The sequence below is a fragment of the Athene noctua genome, chromosome 4, assembly GCF_965140245.1.
Source record: "Athene noctua chromosome 4, bAthNoc1.hap1.1, whole genome shotgun sequence".
In the NCBI taxonomy this organism is placed as follows: domain Eukaryota; kingdom Metazoa; phylum Chordata; class Aves; order Strigiformes; family Strigidae; genus Athene; species Athene noctua.
Window position 1 is genome coordinate 56505830 of NC_134040.1, and position 15383 is coordinate 56521212.

The 15383-nt window shown below is 38.0% G+C and overlaps 1 long non-coding RNA gene across 1 annotated transcript; it reads right to left on the bottom strand.

Moving 5' to 3' along the window:
* Positions 1-6369: 6369 nt before the first annotated feature.
* LOC141959724 (uncharacterized) lies at positions 6370-14194 on the bottom strand. The gene is made up of 3 exons (XR_012633488.1): positions 13961-14194; positions 13687-13873; positions 6370-6814 (listed from the first exon to the last, which is right to left on the bottom strand). It is a non-coding gene; the product is annotated as an uncharacterized LOC141959724 (long non-coding RNA).
* Positions 14195-15383: the final 1189 nt, after the last annotated feature.

Sequence of the window (15383 nt, forward strand, 5' to 3'; positions counted from 1 at the left end):
GTGATATAATACAAAAAAATCAGGTTCTGTAAGCCTGAAGATGATGATTAACAGAAAGAAATAATTAAAACCCTTTAGAATAGCAAATCAAAAGTTACTTGTGTCTTCCCTGCATCCTGATTAATGAGAGTAAGTATACCATTCTGAAATTAACTCTGAATTCAATAAGAGCTTTTTCCCCCTCCACCTAACTGCATTCAAAAGGTTACTGATATGTTTTCTGGCATTACCCAGAAATCCCAAGCCTTTAGCATGTAGTAAACAAAATTCTGAAAAAGAACCCTGAACAAACAGGCAACAGAAGGCTCCAAAATTACATATTTCAGAAGTTAATTTGCTCATACTTTTTTGAAAGCTACAGTAATTTTCTCTTCACATTCCAAATTATTTTATAGCGTCTCTCAGTTTTGTTAAACTTATCAAGTTTCACTCTCGAAGTGTCTCAGACCAGGGTGTTGAGTTCCCTCTAGGTATCAGCTGAAAAGGATATTAGCATCTGTGCTGCAGGCGCATATAATCATTTTCATTTGTCAAACATTTCTCTGATAACTCTCGCTGAGAGTTATCAAATACAAGAGTAACTCAGCCTAGAATAATGTGGAACAACAATTGTAAATCTAACTTTGAAGGAAAAAATCATATTTGATAAAGACATTAAGTTGCCTTAAAAACACAAGGAAATCATTTCAGGCTTATGATAGAGATTGACAGAGATCATTGAAGAAAGACAAAAATATTTTTAAAGGTGCCAACCAAACAAATGGAGATATTATGTTAACAAAGTCAGTAAATTAACACAGTCCTCCTAAAAATAGGTACAATAAAATGCCATATAATTTCATTGTTCAGTCAGTTCCCTATGAAAAGTAGCTGAGAAAACTAACAAGATACTAATATATTATCAAATCTCTGAGTATGAATTTACTCAAGGACAGGCAGCCCTGAGCATCCTTCCTATTTACAGTGAACAAAAAAAAACCCAAAACAACAACAACAACAAAAAAATCCACACAATTCAAGATGAAAAGCAGAGAAGGCACACGTGTATTTGAGTTATGTTACCTGGGCCATTAGTCAGTCTTATCTATCTGGGAGGTCTTGTCTTTTAAAGATTTTAAGCTCTTCAGAGCAGAGGCCATCATTAGCTTATATGTTTGCTCAGTGTCTAGCATAGGAGAGTAAGACTGGCTGACAGCTCTAGGCCACAAATACGATTAGGATTTAAATAAAGAGTCAATTTGGGTTTGTAACCAGACTCACGTGAAAAGACACTGCAGTAGTGATGCCTCTATAACAGAGAGGGAAGCAGAGTCTTTCATACTTTTGGAATGACTTAGGAATTATTTGCAACAGCAAAGAGAAAAATTTGCAAACAGAGAAAGCCTTAAGACAGCTAAAACTAACAAACAAACAAACTTGAAACTCTGTCAATGAATACAATTCTTTTACATAGTTGGTTTCTTTGGTCTAAAAGCACAGCTGTATTCATCATGGTCAGAAATCCATGTACAGTTAAATTAAAAAAGTAGCACCGTTTTCTTGAGAGGAGCATCAACTCTGTCAGAAAATCAAAACACTTATATGTACGGAAAAAAACAACCCCAAGCAACCAAAACCTCCAGGGTGTGGCCTCCTGTATCTCCATTAAAGCAGAATGAATATCTCAGATTATGGCATCCAACCTTGCAATTCATATGCCCTGAGACACTCTCTGAATACTGCTTTGGGCCATTAGGTCATGTTTTCAAGGCTTCATGCCATTGCTCCTTTTATATGATGATAAAGCTTTGTTCTACCAACATTTTAAGCACTGGATTTATCTTCCAAGAACTTTGAAGCACAGAGAGAAAGGCGTGTACTGAAATTTGTAAATCTCTCAACAGTAGGATATGTAACTGAGCACTTCCAACCAGGACAAGTGGTCCCACACACATTTAAGATGTCAGGCAAACCTTACTAAGTACCCAATGATACTTGAATATTCTCTATTCCACTTGAAGCAAAACTGCAGACAATTTGTTTGCTCTCTGTAACAAATGCTACTGCACAGTTGAAATATCAACGTGCTCTTTGTATCTGAGGCATAGCTTCTTTGGACACCGTGTTTCCCACTCAAACAAGTAGCCACGTGTTTTTTTCTTAAGCGGAAAATAGGGCCACAAGTCCCACAGTGGGAAATGTGCCAGACAAATAAATTACACAGCAAATGCAAACAAGCTCTTCTCTGTCTACACCTAAATGCCGACTGCTGTCTATTAGTAGTTGTTTCAGCCACTCTCTGACTTGAGGAAAAGGAAAGGAACAGAACAGAGTCAGAGGCAAGGGCTGATGACCGAGACATGAGCATGGCATTGCACTCTTCATTGAATGAAAAATCCAGACAATTTCTAAAATGAACTAGTTTGATAAAATGAAATTCCTTGTGAACTGAGAGGTACATCTTCAGAATGCCATCTGGCTCTGAAGTAGAGTATATGGATACAACAGAATAGATCTTACCATGATAAGTTTGGACTTTGAAGATGAACCTCCAGTCAGAGAAAACATTATTCCCTGCCTTATTCATGTTATCTTTTTGTCCAGGAAAATAAATCTGCCTCTAAGTAATATTGCATGATTCTGGCAAGAACTACTTCCTAAAAGAACAGATTTTCAGCTTTAAAGAGCTTCTATTATTCTTCAAGGTGAGTATTTTTGAAACAACTTTTCCAACATTTCCTTAGTCTTAGACTAAATAAGTCAAACCCTAAAACTTCTAGCATACCTGGCAAATCTGTGGCTTCTAAATCTGACTGCCTGTCCCTGACATCTCATTCTTCCTTGACCACATTGCGACCAGAGAGGCTGCAGTGGCTCCAGTTCAAAGGCATTGCCCGGTGCCGACCAGCTCCAGGGCTGCTCAGCACCTCCAGAGAACAGCAGCCAGATATTTTTTTTTCTTTAAAATTAGATTCCCAGAGTGTTTAGTAAAGGGCTCCCTGGCTCCAAGCACTAGTCATGGAAAAAAGGAAAGCAGTTGTCACACAGACGAGCCCAAACAGCCACTGTAGCAGCGTCCCCGTAGAACCACTTTAGTAAGGGAAACAGGGCTCCATTTTCCCCCTCTCGCCTCTCCTGATGTTCAAGAGGCACTCACATGAAAGCACGGGAAGAAGAGCTGCCAGGGCAGAGCAGGAGAGGGAAGATGTCACCATGGTTTTTCTTCAAATAGTTAAAAACAACCTGTCTAAAAAAAGGGTTCCTGCTTGGATACACATTTATAAATAAAGTTGTTCAGCCTTGCCAGCGCCCTAACTGTGTTTTCCACGCTGGCATATATTGCATTTGGAAATAATTGTTCTAGACATATTTTTCTGAGCAAAGTATGCCAAAAATCTTAAATACACTCAATGTCATTTTACTGGCAACCAAGCTAATCCTGTGAAGTTATTGTTATTGTTTCAATTATATGAAACAAACTACTGTATGGGACTAAATTACCAAGAAAATCAATTACAACCTAATCAATACAATCAAATTTGTATTACAATTCACACTTTAAATCACAAAATGTTTTTGCATAAGCTTCAGCTTATTTTCTAAAAAAGGTTGACATGGCATTTTGTCTTGTATTCGAAAGCTATCTTTTCCTATTAATTTGCTTTGAACAAACAAGCAAAAGGCAAAGAAAATCAAAAGGAAGTTCTTGTTCATGCTTCTCCCACACATCTTCAGCCGTGTGCGCAAGCAGTTAAAACATGCAAATGCAGTTTGGAGGAAATTCGACATCTCTATTATAGATGAAAGGTAAACAAAAGCAGATGAAGGATTAGTGCAATTCCAAATTTAAGATATTGCTCTCAGTGACTTATAATAAAGTGGTGTTGCATACGGTGGCATGTTTTAGATGACATTTCAATTGTACAAGCAATTTGCATTCTATCTGACATTAAATAACGTTCTCATTATTATGAATTCTGGCAGCATCCCCGTCTCCACAGCATAAAGATATGAACTACGAGGCACATCTTAATGAAGGGAGTAAGTTTCCCTGTCAATCTGAAATGCGAGACAAGGCTGTACCTGGGCTAAACCTCCAGTAACATTATTGTGAGTTGCCCACTTCTGACATAGTACAAATCTTCAGCTAAAGCATTCTTCTTATTAAATAAAGATCTATAACTGAACACATGTATCTGTAATATCACTACAATCCAAAGAAAATTAAAAGACAGATTATGTCCAGGATATTACATGCACCACCACAGAGCACTGCGAGAATCTGGTATGATCCTGTTGCTAAGATACCTGGCTAATGCCACGGAAACAAGCCCTTCGTACTAATCTAGCACAATCCATGCATGCTTCCACATATTTTGGCAGGGGAAAGTAGGAGTCCACTGACAATGGCTTGGGATATTGCTAGCCAGCGCTCCTGAATTTATACATTTTTTATCTCTTGCTGGTAAGCTTCAGCAATCTATGTGAAATAAGAAATGTAACACTCTGTTAATGGCATTTGGTTGCTTTATGCCATTTAAAACAAGTAAGATTACTTTTTATCCTCCTGCATAGTCAATAAAAGTTGCTTAAAAAGGTAATTATTTAAGTGCTTTTTGTTGCAAAATTGCGGTACTCCCCAAAATGACGGCCCTTAATCTTTGTGATTTATACTGTAATATGCACATAAATGACTAACTGCATTTGCTGTCTCCATTGCTTCAAGGAGACTCTAATATAACAGTTTCCTTGGGTGCATACTGAATAAGCAATCAGAAGAATAAAGTGGAATTATTTTAACACAAATAACTTACAAGTCTGTACTATTTAAAACTGCTTTGTGGCTCTAAGCTTGTCAGTAGCTCTTTGCCCAATAGACTAAAAAAAAAAAGAATGAAGAAAAGGGAGAGGAGGAAAAAAAAGGAGAGAAAAAAAGTCTAGTCATTCCATGATGTGTGTAAAAATCTTACATGAAAGAAAACTGCTTCATCAAACATCCTGGCTAGACTGCAAACTTATGGTCAAGCAATTTACATCGATCCTTTTTAAACATAAGAGACACGTGTCTTCACTGATAAAAAAGTATGCTAATAAAATGTTCCTACTGTAAACCCAACAAGAATAAAAAAAAAAAAAAGAGAATGTAAACACACTCCCCATCTTTTTAGCAACACGATCCCTCCTAAGCATCAGTGACAGTAGCTCTGTTGAGCTCAAGTTATGATAACAGTAACTTTTGCAGATGTTCGTAGCTGTCAAGTATTATTCACTAAAATGTCAGATGATGTGATAAAAAGTAAAAACAGAAGAATTCCTCTGTAGTAATCAGTTGAAGTCAGGAAGGCAGAGGTCACACATTAATCTCTAACTATAAAACTGTGAGCTGTAGAGGAATAATGGAAATATTATATCAAAACAAGCAAGCAATTGTGCATGTGTGTGCATGCCTACATGTACATGAATAAGTGAAAGAAAGATGCTTATATTTCCACAAGACATTTGCTTCCAAATCGTTCATATTACAGACCCAATTTTTTCCTAAAAGAAACACATGCATCTCAGCAGCACCTAGAAATTGTGATATTTTTATTCACTTTTTTAGATTTTTTTTTTTAAACTGTTTTCCACTCCACAGACTCCCAAGGTCATTCTGCAAGCTTTCTCTAACAAGGGGACTTATGGATCCCCAGCATCATTTAGAGGGTTATGACAACTGCATGTCATGCCATACTCTATTGCTGTTGGAAACAAACATCAGTCGCATTGATATAGGCTATATAAGATGCAAAAAACAATGTATGTACAAATGCCTGTTCCTTTATTCAGAATGTTTTCTGTCTTTTGAAGTCCTCTGGGACTTTGTTGTAGTAAAACTATTTCTGAATAACTACCTTAGGGCAGCGCACAAGGGTAACTGTATTATAAAACAGGAGATTGTTCATGACAAAGAAGAAATAAATCAATAACAGGTGCAAGTATCTCAGAAACTGTTACTTCAACATAAATTGTCCCTGTAAGAAGGACAGAAAAATGTTTTTACAAACCTTTTACTTTTTTCAATTCTCACTGGAATCCAAGTCAGAAGAGAAAATGGCTGTTTGCTTAGAATAAAGTGTCTGAGCTATCTATGTGAACCTGACTGTAATGGCAAAGGATGGTGTGGATCAATATCCATCTTCTTCATTCCTGAAGTAATAACTTTCAATAGGAAAATCTATTTACTTTTACTTACCTTTATTTTATTTCATTTTGCTTTAAAGAAGTCCATTCCAGAGGGAGGGTTTAGATTGCAAACAGCAGTTAACAAACTGATGATTTAACTAAGGACTATAGGCCAGTAGGCCTGTTACCGTTCCCTGTAGCCATTGGTTAGGGTTAAGAAGAAACACGTTTACTTGGAAAATTTATTTATTATATAAACAATAAGCATTACAAGCTATTTAACGCATACAACCTCCCTATGTATAGTGCATATTGGAAAGGTCAATCAGAACCAAAGGGTAATTTGTCTAATCCTTATTTACAATGTGCCCAGAACTAGACAAGCCTCTTTCCTGCAGAAGCAAATGCTCTCAGGAATGATGCAGCCCCAAACAGCTCCTTTTCTAGCTCTGCACCAGCCTATCCGACCTCAGGCACCAGCATAGCCTTTTCCCAAGAGATGCTGGCCACCGAAGTCAGCTCATATTGTTATACAAAGAAAGTCTGCTGCGTGCAACTGATCAGCATGAAATAATTTTTTCCTCCTCCAGATGCAGGGGTGGATCCCATGTCTCCTCTGGACAAGCTTCTCAGGTCCACATATTTTCAAAATAGGCAAATGAAACGAATGAAACTGCAAGGGAGAGAGAGAGAGAGAAAGAGAAGGACAAAGCAAACTTGTGTAATTTCCACTTACATGAACTCACTTTCAGCAAATTTGCATTCTTAAGATAAATCATATGGCTTTAATGTTATATTGTTCACACCAATCAAAACAGTATATTTATTTACCTTTGTCTCTACCTTCCAAGTGATTGTAGAAATAAAACTTTATGGCAGCACTTCCGCCATCACCTTCTATTATTAAGGGAGGATTATTTTAATTGTGCACTAAAGCAGTGTATCAGACAGCATGGCATCTTTCTAGTAAATACTGTTTTCAAGCTTCATTATCTAGAGCACAGTGAAAGGCTTACTGATTTTAAATTCAGTTGAGAAGCTGAAGCTCACTGGAAATCTAAAATATTTAAAAGTACATTTGTGTTTTCTGCAGTCACTTTGTTCCCTCCCTCCTGATAAAATCACCTAAACCAAACTTAAATCAAGACTACAATTTAGCCCTTGTTTAATATTTACAAGCAACCATCTGTCTTTCCATAAAACAAATTTTTGTGACTTTGGTAGCAACAGCATTCCTCACTATTCACAACCATGTCAATATTGAAGTCCAAATAAAAGAGGCTGCAGGAAAGACTAGAAAGACAACACTTTATTCACACTGCGAATTTTATTAATAATAATTGCTAATTAATCTTAACTGAAGAAGCAGTGTAAAACCCCATGTCTGAATTCCAAGTTCTTACATAAATCTCAGAGCACTCAGAGTGTGTATTTTTAACTAAGAAAGAGATCATCAGCATTAAAACCCTGCTTATATCAACTGCAGAATGGGAAATAAATTAGAGACTCTACTCTCTTTAGAATTTGAGGGGAAACATATACTAATATAGATGTAACCTGGTAATACAATTAATTGCAAAGTAAAATTTGGAGAATGCTAAGGATAAGCAAGATTTCATTGTCACTAATATCTGCATATTTATTGGAAAGCAGATTGTGTGAGCGTGTGTGCGATGAATAAATGAACCCTTAATTGTACAATTTTCCACGTAGGTTATACAAGTAGAACCTTCATTTTTACATCTTTATTTTCTCTGCTATCAGGATAATAAAAAAAAAAAAAAAGGAAAGAAATACAACCACATACAGAAGTATTACTGCATAGATAGCTGGAACACAGAAGACAACTATTGCAGCTAAACAGAAGCCCCAATAAATCTGAAGAAAAGCCATTGACAATTTTATAAAAAATAAAAAATAGTTTCAGTTGTTAAAAGGCACCCAGGGATTAGAAAAAATATTCAGGGTCTTAAAGGTTTTAGAAGGTTGGTGGTTTTGGGTCTTGAAGACAGTAATTTTTATTCATTGGTTTTTACCTGCAACAAATTTTGTTATGAAATTTCATCCACCATTTTATTTCTCTTAATATTGAGCTGAAACTCAAAATAATTGAAACGAGGTAGAGGCATCAGGAATTAATTAAGGTTATTGCAAGAAAATCACAATATGTAATCAATGTTTCTGAGCCTAAGTAGCCCAGGTAAAGGATTAGTGCTGCTGTACAGAGGAACTGTGTTACAGTAAAACATGGATGAAATACCTACTACGGTAAGGAGTAAGTTAGAGGCTTTAGACATAATTATGCTATATATAATTTAAAGCTCAACTTCAAAGCAAGTAAGTGCTATTAATTATCCTCTACCCAACACAGCTCTTAAAATGTCAAATTAAAAAAGACTATTGGTAATTGTATAAGTTATGGCAAACTAGCTCCCTCCAGCAGTGACAGGAGACAGCAGGAAAAAGAAAGCAAGATATAACTTTCCTCTCTGATATTTACAGCTACTTGTTCTTCATGCAGATCAAGAAAGTAATAATGTTTGTGCTGAATTTCTTCAGCCCTCTTTCAGGGACTGATCCTGCAAGTAATACCTCCTGTGAATAACAGCCACTAGATCAGGCTTTTACTTGGGAATTCACCAAACGCTGCTGATCTGACTTTTCTCCACCACATCACGTGCGGGACACTCACACCCGCGTGCGCAGGAAGAGGCACGGGTGCCAGCGGCATCTGCAGCAGAAGGGGGCAGGTGCAGGCAGGCAGTGTGGCCTCCTGCTCCCAACACGTGGCTGAACCATACTCCCAGCTCCCCCACCGGTGCTGAGGTAAGGGACTTAATTTGCTCCTGTGCCTCAGTTTCCTAACTCCTGACTCAGTTTCTCCTTCTGCAGGCAGGCAGAGCAGGAGGCACAGTGGAAACAGCACTCTTTGGGTTCACCACATACGTCCCTTTCCCCACAGTTCAGAAGCTTTACTGCGGTCTTTCTCTGTAGTGAGAGTTTGGCCAGATCTCAGTACCCTGTGTGAAGGGCTAAATGTTATAGGGAAATATAAACACATGGGTTGACATGCACAGAAGACTTACTTCTATAAGCATTTGCCTAAAATGGGAATACTTGCATATAATTACATTTCAAAGGACAGAGGAAAAGAAAAAAGTAAGCTTGAAATTGTGTGTTTAACACGTGCAATTTTTTTCCCTCTGAGGCCTGTGTGCAGATTTGGGTTGCATGCAAAGTGAAAAGATTTAGAAGAGCTCTCTAAGCCTTGACCATACACCTATTTATATATATATAAAACCAGCATCAGCTTTGCAACCAAAGTTGTGGGGAAAAACATTCTCATGACAGAAGAAATAATGTACTGGGCAGGGAAGGTTGTGCAATACCTGCCTGAAGTACGCACTATATTCATCCTGGCTCTTAGCCACTGCTCACTCATAACCTCTATAATTCACCAAAATTATATATTAAAAGCACGTAATGAATGTTGAGTTATTTTGAGTTAAGTTGCAGAGTTAATAGACGGTTGTCATCATGCCAGATTACTGGTATGGAGTAATTATATTAAAGAGCTAGCAGATCCTTATCCGAGAATGAATCTTTTAAGACAAGATTTCTGAGTAAAGCTGAGATGTACAGTAACTTGCGGATATCCTCCCAATTTAGATCACTTGGGTCTTTCATGCATTAATATTCCAGGAGGTACTTCTTCAAGAATACTGTCCTGGGAAATAAGATCATTTGATGTAACTTTTGTTTGATTTCAGGGGGAGCTCGGTACCTAAAGATCTTTAAGAATCTGGCCCTTAGGCACTTTTGAAAGTGAGAATTAGACGTTCCAATGTTGGATTAATGCCTAAATACCTTTAAAAGTGGGGGCTTTGGAAAATCCCTTTGGGTGCCTAGCAGCACCTGTAGGCATCTGGATACCTTTAAAAATGGGCCCAAATGCTGCATTAAATGGCTCACCCGCTGCAAGAGTGTCTGACACCCCTTTTCTTTCTTTCATATTCCCACAGGTGACTTCATTCCACCTCAATGGCTGCTGCAGGTGTTTGGACCGAGCACAGCAATAAACCCTCTCATGGACACAGTCGGATGGGAAGCTGCCTCCAAGGCGTGAGGAAGAGGCAAAGCAGCAATTCTCAAATGTCACAGGCTGCACAGCCAAACAGGCACAGGGCAGCACACAGGTTACTAGCCCCTGGCCTTTAATAATGGCAGGCAAGGTAGAAGGAGATGGGGAAAATGCATCCCAAAATCCTCGCTTGGACCCAGGCTTCCCTTTGTTATGGCACACCTCCAGTTTTTGACTTTACAAGTAAAGCTGCCGGTAGAGCACAACTCCACCAAAATGCACCATTCAAGGATTACCCATACCCAGCATGGCTACACCGCAGTCTTTACTTAGAGGCAGCACCTTATCAAAGCATCATAGATGCTCTCTTGCAATTAGGAGCCTTTTTAAAGGAAAACCAGGGATGCAGAAGGTCACATAGTCAGTGAAGTCAGAAGCAGTCAGAGAACACCACCTAAACAGCTTCTCAGCACTCTCATAATTCAGTTAATTACTACCTTAAAGAGATCCTGCAAACAAAATCCAAGCAGTAGCCTCTGAGCATCAAAAGATATCATGGACGAGCATGTGCCTATGCATAAAACGTTTCCGAATCCAGCCCTGTAAAGAGCATTTCTTGTGTGGTTGCCATTTGTATCATACTTCCTCTCTATACAGAGCCAAGATTGTCATGGGCAGCTCAGTCACCTCTGACCAAAGCTTCCTTCAGCCCTAAAAGTGAATATTCATTACCAGTTTCCACTTTTAATACCTGAGCAGGTCATAGAAATTGCCAAATGACCATGACCTTCCCCTGATTCCAGACCTAGCACTCCTCACCACACGTGAAAACAGAGTTTGGACATATTTAAGCATTAGTCTGTTTTATGTTCAATTTCAAAATCTCTACTTCCAGTGCAAGCCCATTAGACTTCCTCATGCTGCTTTCCACATTCGTAACTCTTTTGCATTACATCTGCTGAAAATTTTGGAAGAACAATGAGTTGAGCAAGTGATGAAGAGAAAGTGAATGGTACGAGGGCTGTTACACTACCCTGCCCTTCTCACATAAAGGAGCTCTGAACATGTTGTCAGACACAGCACTTTATTCGAAGGGGTTTCACACATGCATTTTTAATCAGGATTATATTTCACACACATCTATCATCGCTCGCAACTGCAGCAGGCTAGTCCTCCTTGAAAACATATCAGCTCTCTGTGTTTGCCATCAACTATTTTTTTCTTTGTATAAATCTACTGTTTGGTGACCCACTAGACCATATTTGATGTATTAGGAAAAAAACCCTTAGGATCAACATTGAAAATAGCTGTACAACTCCCTTAATACAGCACATTTTCTGAGATCATCTTTACTACTGCATAAAGTCTTAGTAACTGACCTTAAATTATTCACTAAAATAAAAATATGATGGGTTATCCTACATGCAGTCATGTCAGAACTAGTTTGTAAGCTACATGGTTTTACTGAGCCTACCAATTTTGTACTGTACCTTTTTTATTCGCTCCCATGACTATTCCCCACTTGCTCTCTGGTACTAAGAAACACAGAAGGAATCCCCAGGTACCTGATGCCAATGAAACCAAAGCCAGGGAAGCAAATATGTAAACACATACAAATGCTTAAATCCTTCCCACTCTGTTTAAAATTGAGGGAATTTACTTGAATTCTTCAAATTCAGATGTTTGTCCATAACAGAAATCCTTAAATTTCAAGTAAATGAACGAGGACCTGAAGACTAGTAAATTACTGTAATATTTACATTTGGGGTTTTCCAGTTAGTTCCTTGTACAAATTCTGCCATTCTTTGGTAATAGCCCAAAACAATAAACACTCACTACTGAGAACAGCAGCACACTCTAACTTCTGTAGACTTGTGCACTTATTTCTATTATATATTAAAGTATTCATGACTAATCCCTGTTATGAAAATGGTAAAAATTAGAGGTGGAGCTGACAATAAAAAAGTTATTAAAAAAAAAAAAAAACAAACCCAAAAAAAACCAAAAACCACCGCAGTCGCTTTCACTTATTGTCCACTCAGTGGGGGGAAAAGGTTAAAAAAATAATCTCAGATTCCTCATGAAAAAGGAATACAGTAAGCATAAAATTGATGGAGTTCTACAGAAATTAAGTGGGATTTTGTAGAAATTAGTCAAAAAAAGTAGCATTTACTGTGTAATCATATACTTTCTATAGGCTCCCCACCTCCTCACAACTATCACATGGCATGCAGCAATATAATTTTTTTCCTAAAAGATGATCCCAAACTCCCACAGAATATAATAACTTTTCAAAGAAAAATCTTCTGGGAAGAATATAATTTGTTATATTAAGGGAATCTATAAAGATTTTTAACATTTGTGTTTACACTTTTTATTTTTCTTTCTTTATGCTAGCATTTCCTCTTTCACCAATATAGCCTTTTTAGCAAAAGAGGCTTTTTAATTTCTTGAACAGTTTCCTTTTTTTCATTTATTTTATTTTTACTGCAAAACCACGATAACATCCCATAAAAGACACTTTAAAAGTATTAAAACGTTGCACTACTAGGGCCTGGCATACTCCAGATTAATAAAACTTGTATCTTAAAATAGATGCAACCTAGAGAGGATGTCATGGAAGAGTTTCAACGAAAACATCACTTCACCATGTAAAAATGCACTGCAGCAAAGCCCTTTTAAAAAAACTTCCTCGGCTGGGAACTACTATATATCGACATATGCCCTGAAAAATACATACCAACACCAATTGCACAGGGGCATTGTTCACATGAAGTAACTATATCTATATGTTGTCAAGCAACTGGTCATAAAAGCACCGAATAAAAAGGCATTTGAAATATGAGATGACTGAAAATACCACAGCTGATTTTTTTATATTCTCTGACGGTTAAGAACAAAAAGACTTTCAGACAAGGAATTTAGACTCTATACCATGGTGTTTGACTTCCAAAATGTAACGTAAAATATTGCCAAGTGTCTGACAGAACAAAAAATGCACTGTAAAATAAATGCTCTTTAACAGTGTGAAGAGAGCACTTTCGGAGCGAACCTCTTGTTCCGGTGGAGTCACAGGATTTTTAATTACACTGTACCTTAGCATCAACTTAATCACAATATTCTTATGAAAGCAGCAATAATATTTTTCCAGCATTATCTCTGTTTGTAACAGACAAATAAGTAACTTCAAAATGGCAGGGTTTTACACGTCAAATTCTACATAAAAACAGGTCTTTCTGAGTACTTGCACTTGTAACACCTAGATTAAAATATCTTCAGAGCTTCCCTGAATTCTGCTATTATATTTAGCATCATTACTCACAAGTGCCTCTACAAATTTTCCTCTTCAATAATTTAAAACTCCATTTAGACAACTCTGGTCTAGACTTTCCTTCTAGAGGTCAAAGCCCAGGAAGGAAAAGTTCTCACTCTTTCCCTGTATTCTTTGAATAACAGTAACTTACGGTTATTAAGGCAGACACCCAAATTCTCTCTCATCCTCTGCAAGGGTCAGGGTGGGACTCCTGAGGCTCCCTGGGTACGGGAAGCCCCCAGAGGAGGGCTGTAAGCCTGTGCCTTGCACCAGCTTGGACAGGATAAGTCTTGTGGTTGTGAGCAACAGCTCAGGCAAGGACAGAATAAGATGGGAGGCTGTGGAAGGAGATGGGAGAAAAGAGCTCACACTTTTGTTTCAGAAACAGTGGTGGGAGGAAGACCAGGAAAATTTACAATACTTACCCGGGTACTTTAGCCCTGGGAGGAAATTGCCTGTGTAGATCTTCAGTGCTCAGCAATACAGTTCCTAATGGGTTTCAGATTTAAGGCAAAGGGAATAAATTTGGCTGGCAGCTCTGCCCAGGAAAGTTATGCCCAAAAGGAAATGTGAAGAAGAATATTCTTTCATCAGAAATGCAACTTCTTTCCAAACTCTCATGGTCTTTTCCACTGGCCTTATCAAATAGGAACTCGAAGTATTTCAAGGGCAGGGGAGGGAGGAGGGATAGTTTTGCTCTAGCTATACTGTTTATTTCAGAGACCGGGGAAAGGGCATCGCAGCATTTGGCACAGGCTGTACGTAGGACTGCATCCTGTCACAGGTCAGCTGCCACCCAAATCCTGACTCACTCTCTTAAAATTATAGCTGTTTCAAGCTCTCCTTAGCATCACTTTTCTTGTTCTACAGTCATTGTACTGAAAGTTGACTGGATAGCAACACTGGAGTGAATAATAAAGACTTTTTTTTTTTCTTAATTAAACAAAACTAAATCCAGATCTTACCTAATGCTTTCCAAATCTACTCAAAGAATTGGGGGGGTGGGGATATGAAGTCAAGCAAAGAATGGAAGATCTATTGATAAGATATACAACATTAGTTCAAAAACTTACTGCTACCAGCAGTGACAGATGTGCAAAATAAAGAAGGAACTTAATACTGCCTACTGTTTAAAAAGGGATATTGCTAAACAAGAGTAAGGAATTGTCATATTTCACATGAAGCTGATGTGTCCTGAATAGTAAGGAAAGCTTAAAAGATTCTAGTTGATAATTAGCAGAAAGGAGATTGTTCAATTCTATTACAAAACAATAATGAAATATGACATAGAAATCTTCCTCCCTGAGGAGGAAGCACCTACTCCAGCAAGAACTTGGTGCTTTTCAGAGAAGGCAGGGAAAAGGGGCACTCAGCAGGGGTAGGAAGAGTCCCTGTGTGTCAAGGAGACCAAAAGTGAATAAAATGAAGAGGAATAACTGACACTGAAAGGAAACTGCAGCAACAACAGTCAAGCTGAATGGGAAGTGAAGACTGTAAGACAGATCCATCAGCAACATAAGTAGTGGTCATATGGTATGCAACAGCTTGGAGCAAACCAACTCACTTGGTTTTCTTCAGTCTCCACTGAGAGAAGTAGACATGGCTTAGGAAAGATTTCTTTACAAGATGATCTGGTTTGATTTGAGCTGTTGCTTATGATCAGAATGACCAAGAAAATACAAGAAACGTATTAGGCTGTCTAGTGACAACTGAGTAATGGACAAAAGATCGGGATGTAGGGGTTACCATCTTCCTCTCCCCCTCCCACCAAGATTCCTTTTGACCTCATCTCTTCACAGTCCTCAGAGTTTAAACTAATTATGGAGTGGTTTGTCACTATAGAAACTA